Below are 8,155 nucleotides of genomic sequence, written 5' to 3' on the forward strand. Positions count from 1 at the left end.
CGTGCAGTCATAATGATTAGTTATTTATTTAATTTTTATGTTGTGCTAATAATGCTTATGCCATATTGCATTGTCATCTTTATTACTATGTAAACCATGGGAACTGTTCAAAGCGCTATATAAAATAAAGATTGGATCATCCATTATCCATTATACAACCCGCTATATCCTAACACAGGGTCATGGGGGTCTACTGGAGCCAATCCCAGCCAACACTGGGCGCAAGGCAGGAACAAATCCAAGACAGTGCGCCAGCCCACCACAGGGCACACACAAACACACTCATTTTACTTTTTTTGTTTTGTATTTTTTTAATTATAAAGGTAGAGGGGGGATGACCCTTCATATATAAGGCAGGGAACAGGCAGATTTTAGCGTAGTGGTCAAGTCTTTGGACTGTAAACCTTGAAGGTTGTGGGTTCAAATCCCACTAGTGACACAGTGTGACCCTGAGCAAGTCACTTCATACCTCAAAGCGGAAAAACGAAAGAAATGGATTCAACTGAATCGTAAATGTTGTTAAGTGGGTTTGGATAAAGACGGGGGTCCGGAGAGTCTAGTCGTGATGATGGGGGACTTGCTGTAATTTTCAGGAGGCACTATTGTGCTGATTGGTCGTGTTGTGTGCCGTCTCACTTCAAACACTGCCCAGTACCTCCAACAGCAAAACGCAGATTCACCAGTGCGAAGTAGCGGCGAGTCTTTAAGCGCTGGGCACAGGGCGGCCTGGGGGCGCAACGCTTAGCTCGGAGTCATGTCGGCTTGTCAAGTCCTTCTCGCCTGTACAGTATGAAGAGAGACAGATAGAGAAGGCATTCTCGTTCCAAACTACTGCAGGACATTTTGGTTTTAGGGTTGCCATTAATCACAAAGCATTTCACGACTAATTAAGCGCACGCACGCATCGTTTATCCACTGAAAGCAGCAGAAAAGACGACACAACCTGCTCTTACAAAATGAATTGGAACCTGTAATGAAGAGCAATAATGAAAATATCGCTGTAATTAAGAAAACTCGTAGCCTGCTCTGCCTTAATGGCTCTTTCCTCTATCAAAGCCGCCACAAGATTAAAGGTTTTCAATTGCTATAGGCATCACACAAAGTGCCGATTGGAAGAGCTCTTTAACATTTAAATAAGCGATTAACATCATGATTTATTATTGTTATGCTTTTTTTTTCAGATATCCTTTCGCAACTGAAATCCGTCAAGGCCCGAGATAAAGAACAGAACTGTTCTATCTGATTCAGCGAAGAAGTCTGATATTGGAGCCGAGGCTTAACACCAGTGTGCGCCTGCACCCGAGCGCTGGGTGGCGCCGCCCTGCCGGTCACGTAGTTCTTTATTTTACAAGCACATGTCAGAAAGCGTGTATCTATCTATTATATAGTGCCTTTCATATCTATCTATCTATCTATCTATCTATCTATCTATCTATCTATCTATCTATCTATCTATCTATTATATAGTGCCTTTCATATCAATCTATCTATCATATAGTGCCTTTCATATCTATCTATCTATCTATCTATCTATCTATCTATCTATCTATCTATCTATCATATAGTGCCTTTCATATCTATCTATCTATCTATCTATCTATCTATCTATCTATCTATCTATCTATCTATCTATCTATCATATAGTGCCTTTCATATCTATCTATCTATCTATCTATCTATCTATCTATCTATCTATCTATCTATCTATCTATCTATCTATTATATAGTGCCTTTCATATCTATCTATCTATCTATCTATCTATCTATCTATCATATAGTGCCTTTCATATCTATCTATCTATCTATCTATCTATCTATCTATCTATTATATAGTGCCTTTCATATCTATCTATCTATCTATCTATCTATCTATCTATCTATCTATCTATCTATCTATCTATCTATCATTTAGTGCCTTTCACATCTATCTATCACATGTCAGAAAGCGTGTAAAGATCAGGAGGTGAACAAGAAGACTCACCCGGCAAACAGAAACTATCTATCTATCTATCTATCTATCTATCTATCTATCTATCTATCTATCTATCTATCTATCTATCTATTATATAGTGCCTTTCATATCTATCTATCTATCTATCTATCTATCTATCTATCTATCTATCTATCTATCTATCTATCTAAAGTGTTCTCCTGTATTAAATGAATTCCCACCTACAGATGTCCTTCCTTAGTTAGATTTGCATGGCGGGTTGACTGAACTCTGCAGACTGGCTGATGCCAGCGTGAATGGCCGTGTCCAAAGATGGAGTGGCCGCATTGTCCTTCCTGTTTATTTCTCTATCTATTAATAATTAATTAATGACATTACCTTTATTTACTAGTTTCTAACCTACTCTAAGCACTTTATATGGTCAGCTGCTGAGCCCCTTCAAGTACCACCAAAGGATGAAGTGACGTCAGCTATTCTTGCGCCAGTGCACCCACCGCCCACACATGAGCTACCCGATTAGCCAGTTAGTGAGTGGGGGATGTCCAGGTCATGATGGGCACTTTAGCCAGGACATCGGGGGGACACCCTACTCTTTTTGAACGATGCCCACGTTTGAAGCCCCCCTTGTTGTGTGACTTGTATCAGCTAGGAATCGTCACTCACTTGTATTTTGCTCTGAGGTCTTCATTTGTGGTGATCAATTGTGTACCCTTGTCCTGTAACGCTTCTTCCTAAACAGCCCCCCAGAATGATGTTTGCTTGATCACTTTGACCACTTTTGTAAGTCGCTTTGGATGAAAGTTTCTGCTAAGCAAATCAATGGAAAAGCAAAGAACGCAAATCAGCCCGGAGTCCTGTGGGTTGTTGCCACACCGCTGTTATAAAACCCAGACTTTGTCAAAGATTGATCCTTATTGATTTGCTATGTGCCTTCTGATAACGCTTTATCTAAGTAATGCTGTATAACGTAAAGATTGTTACTGGGCAGCACGGTGGCGCAGTGCTTAGTGTGGCTGCATCACAACTCCAGGTCATGTTGGACTTCATTCACCGTCTGTGTGACGTCTGCCTTGTCCGTATTCTGCAGGGTCTTCAGTTTCTCCAACTATTGCTCACTAAACGGACTGGAAACTCTAAACTGGACTGGTGTGGGTGAGTGTGCCATCTCAGGTCTTGCAGCTGTACATCCTGCAAAGAAGCGGATTCAGAGAACAGAAGATCATTTGGGTTAGAAGAGCTTAATTAACGTTAATTTGACCTGATTGAGCTGTGAGGGGTGGCACGGTGGTCCGGTGGCAGTGCCGCATCTCAACAAGGAGATCCGCATGTTCTCCCCATGTCCCTTTGGGTTTCCCTGCGGGTGCTCCAGTTTCCAATCATAGTCCAAAGACATGTGGGTGAGGTGGACTAGCAGTGCTAAATTAGCCCATGTGGCACCCTGTCCAAGTGTTGTGCCCGGTGCTTGCCAGGGTCCTGAGGTTTGGGAAATGAAAGAATACAATGCCTGAGAGGGAAATAAAATGGTCAAAGGCATCCAAGACCCTGAACTTCTTCTCTTGCCCTCTCTGCTCGCTCCTCGACTTTCTGAACCTGTGAACTTTTGCCCCACTGCTCCGTTTTTTTCCAAACCTGGAAATCTGTAACTAAATTAACCCGCGGAGTCTGGAATTTGCCCCAGCGCGGCTCTGCTCAGTCTCACTTGCGGCTGATTAGTCTCAGGAGTTTGGGTTCCACTCCCAGTCTTCTGTTATTCATCAAAGAGGGGCTATGGGGGGTTCAAAAACACATCATAACCCCACAAGCGCAATTTACGATAAAGTGGGCACCTCTGAGCCTTAAGCTCAGGTTGTAATGCTTGCTGCGCAGAATTCAAGTGTGCTGTGATTTTTTGGAGGTTGCTTCCTTTATCTTTCGATGCTTCCTTATTTGTGACTTGACTGTTCGGCCTAGTGCCCTTCTGCCATCCAGCTGGCACTATGTTCACGGTGAGCATGAACTGGAGTGAGAAATCTGAAGAAGTCTCTATAGCCTTGAAGGACCTTCAGGATGTTCCAGCAGGACTGGCAATGATTTTGATGTCCGTCTTACCAGGGCCAGCTCATCTAATCCTAAAAAATGAAGGGCAGCCCACGATGATAGGGGGGCATGAAGTGTGGCAGGCCGATTGTTTGTGAGTGTTTGAGGGAATGACAACACCTCAGACACACGTTGGAGTATGGGGTCCGTATGCAGTGTAACTGGCCCCTGGGTCACCAATGTCACTCAGCCAGATGGCTGGCCATCCTTACAATCCCCTGGGTAGACCAACGGTTAAGACCACCGGTGAGGACAAGGAGCAGCAGCAGCAGCAGCTCGTGCCACAAAGGCCCAACGGCGCCTTCTGAAGTTTCACTTCAGCTTTAAAGCCTCAATTAACTGACTGAACGATTTGTTAAAAGGGGCAGATTGGGTGTCTGTGCTTAGAAAGCTGTGGACGTGAAGGACACAACAGGAGGATGTGGAAGGACGAAAATGGAGGCCTGAAAGTGTAAGCCGTGTGAGTGGGAGTGTGAGTGAGAGTGCAAGTGGGAGTGTGAGTGTGTGAGTGTGTGTGAGTGTGTGTGAGTGGGAGTGCGTGTGTGAGTGGGAGTGAGAGTGTGAGTGTGAGTGGGAGTGTGAGTGTGTGTGTGTGTGTGAGTGCGTGTGTGTGAGTGAGAGTGCAAGTGGGAGTGTGTGTGTGAGTGTGTGAGTGGGAGTGTGAGTGTGTGTGTGAGTGGGAGTGTGAGTGGGAGTGGGAGTGTGTGTGGGAGTGTGAGTGGGAGTGTGTGTGTGAGTGGGAGTGGGAGTGTGTGAGTGAGTGGGAGTGTGTGTGTGTGTGAGTGTGAGTGGGAGTGCAAGTGGGAGTGTGTGTGGGAGTGGGAGTGTGTGTGTGTGTGTGAGTGGAAGTGAGAGTGTGAGTGTGTGTGTGAGTGGGAGTGAGAATGTGAGTGGGTGTGTTAGTATGTGTGTGAGTGTGAGTGGGAGTGGGAATGGTCTTGTATGGGGGGGGTTATAAGCAGACATGCGAACAGGACCTGACAGGGGCCTGCAAGGAGCGGCTCTCTTACCTTTCAGATTCCCACTTTAGGTCTGAATTGTGTTTCTTTTGTTTAACTTATTATTGTCACTTGTGTCATTTGCTTTATGTGTCATTATATTCATTTTGTGTGTAAGTTCACCTACACGCTGGTTCCACAGTCACCATGTGTGTCACACGGTTGGAAACAGAGCGGTACTTTATATGTATACTTATATCTGTGTAATTTCTTTTTTGACCGGGACGGAGGTTATTAGCATAAATGGGATTGGCTCCAGCAGACCCCGTGACCCTGTGTTAGGATATAGAGGGTTGGATAATGGATGGATGGATGGGTTATACATATTTGTTGCTGGGTATCCCTCAACAAAGTGTATTTAAATAAAAAAAAAGTCTTCAGAATTATTGTATTTTATTCAAGAACGCTGTAATAGCCTAATATAAGGCACGTGAAATTGAAAAAAGTAAACTCAGGTCATTTATTTTCACTCCTTAAAAAACACAAAATGAACTGAATATGAACGAGTTCAAGATTGAAATGGTGAACTATGAACGTGAAGGGATTCATTTTAATCTGTGTGAACTGAACTTCGAGCTCGTTCATGAGAGGTGTGAACTTGCACAACACTGACGGTGTCTCCCATCTTGTATTTATAATTAACGTTCCTTTGGCCCGCGTGTAACACTTCGCACTTTTCTACATTAAACTCCATTTTCCGAGTTCTTTTTGCTGTCTCCTCTGTGTCTGTCATCCCTCCAGTTTTTGCAGATATCACAAGTTTATTCGGTACTGTACATCAGAATCAATGGCACAATTCCCAGAAGCCTCATTTCTAAAATGCCGTGTAAACCCTTACTCCGATTCGAGAAACCGGGCTAACCGAGGTAGATCTGTCCGCGAATAACCCGATTACTTGGCCATGTAATTCCTTTAGGCGGGTTACTGTTAAGCATTTTGTAGTCTGCGCATGTCTGTTGCACTCTGCAGGTTTACTTCGCACATGCGCTTTCAGCAGTCTCGGGTAGAAGCGTCCACAAAATACACGCACAGGGGGATAAGTGTTCAGGCGATTTCTTTATTTCTTCTCCTGGCTGAAATTTCTCAATATATCAGAAATTTGTCTGAACATCCGGTGCTAAACACGGCAGCACAATATCGAGAGGAGCAGAGTAACACGTTAAAAGTGACGACCATGACGCAGATTACTGATTACTTTATAAAGTAACGCTTATCTTACAGAAGTGAAACTCCCTCTTACTATTGAAGCAGCGCTGGGTGGACGTCGAGAAGCACTCGTCACGTACCGGTGGGCCTCTCCTCTACAAGGCTCAGTCGTACAGCAAAGCGCAAAAGAGTAATCCGGTAACAGAATGCGACACATAAAGCAGCGATTTGACTAAACTTATTTATAAAACACAAGAAGGTGATCATCGGCGTCGCGCATTGGCGGTTTATGATGACGACCTCAGATTAAAGACATCGTGGCGTTCTGTCAAAGGAGAACTCCAGAAGAGATTACTTGCGCGTGTAAACGCTGATTATTAATTAAGAAATTCAGGTTTTTGCCTTAATCCGGTTTGGTGTGTACATATAAACGCACTCACTGTCAATACAATACAATTTATTATTCGTCGAGTCCAAAATCACACAAGGAGAGCTGCAATGGGCTTTAACAGACCCTAACACTTTGACAGCCCCCAGCCTTTACTCTCTAAGAAGACAACGAAAAAACCCTTTTAGGAAAAAAAAAAAATGGAAGAAACCTTGGGAAAGGCAGTTCAAAGAGAGGCCCCTTTCCAGGTAGGGTGGGTGTCAAAAAAGGTAGTAAATACAATACAATACACAGAACAAAACACAAGGAATCCTCAATACAATATAATAATGCAATAGAAATATTACAAGTACAGAGTAGAATTTAACCGTAGATGATATCACATAATAGGATTTGGATTTGTTTAGAGTCCTGGAGACCTCAGCCATCAAGCTGCCTCCCCCTATTGGCCATTCCAATGAAAGGAGCCCTCTACCTGACGATTCCTACAATCCTCCATTAGGGATGACTTTATCTTAGGCAGGCAGAACAACTTGGCAGGTGGGCTGTGGCACCAACAGAATAGGTGAGGGTTAGTAACAAATTCTAGCTCTTATGTTGCTTATGTCCATCCATCCATTATCCAACCTGCTATATCCTAACTATAGGGTCACGGGGGTCTGCTGGAGCCAATCCCAGCCAACACAGGGTGCAAGCCCACTGCAGTGTTCCTTATGTTTTAGTGCTAATGACTAACAACAGAGATGCAGTCTGTGCAGTTAATCAGCCGCTCTAGTCAGGGTGTGCTAAACTGAAGTGGTGAGTCTTCAGCCGGGATTTAAAACCTGAGACCGAAGGGGCATCTCTTATAGTAGTAGGCAGACCACTCCACAGTTTAGGTGCTCTGTAACTAAAAGCTCGACCTCCCACTGTTATTTTATTAATCCTTGGAATCAAAAGCAGACCGGCATCTTGAGATCTTAATGTGTGCTCTGCTTTGTAAGTCATGATAAGTTCAGAGAAGTAAGATGGACCTTGGCCATTTAATGCTTTATATGTTAAAAGGAGGATTTTGAAATCTGCCCTAAACTTAACCGGGAGCCAGTGTAATGATTTAAGAACTGGAGTTATGTGTTTGTACTTTCTTGTTCTTGTAATAATTCTTGCAGCAGCATTTTGGATTAACTGAAGGCTGTATAAAGAATAATTTGAACATCCAGTGAACACCGCATTGCAGTAGTCAGTCCTACTAGAAATCAGTCAGTCAGTCATTATCCAACCCACTATATCCTAACAGAGGGTCACAGGGGTCAACTGGAGTCAATCCCAGTCAGCACAGGACGCAAGGCAGGAACAAACCCCGGGCAGGGCGCCAGTCCACCGCAGTCCAACTAGAAATAAATGCATAAATTAATTGTTTATTTAGAAAGCGACTTAATTTCCCAACATTTTTAAGATGGAAGAAACCTGATTTGGACAACTTTGTAATATCCGCTTTAAATTTGATGCTAGAGTTAAAGATAACTCCGAGACTGCGGGCTGATTCAGTAAAATTAATGGGGATTCCAACTGAGTTAAATGAAGACAGAATATCGTTGTGATCAGCGTCACTCCCTC

This window comes from Polypterus senegalus, chromosome 6 (genome assembly GCF_016835505.1).
Source record: "Polypterus senegalus isolate Bchr_013 chromosome 6, ASM1683550v1, whole genome shotgun sequence".
Lineage (NCBI taxonomy): Eukaryota > Metazoa > Chordata > Cladistia > Polypteriformes > Polypteridae > Polypterus > Polypterus senegalus.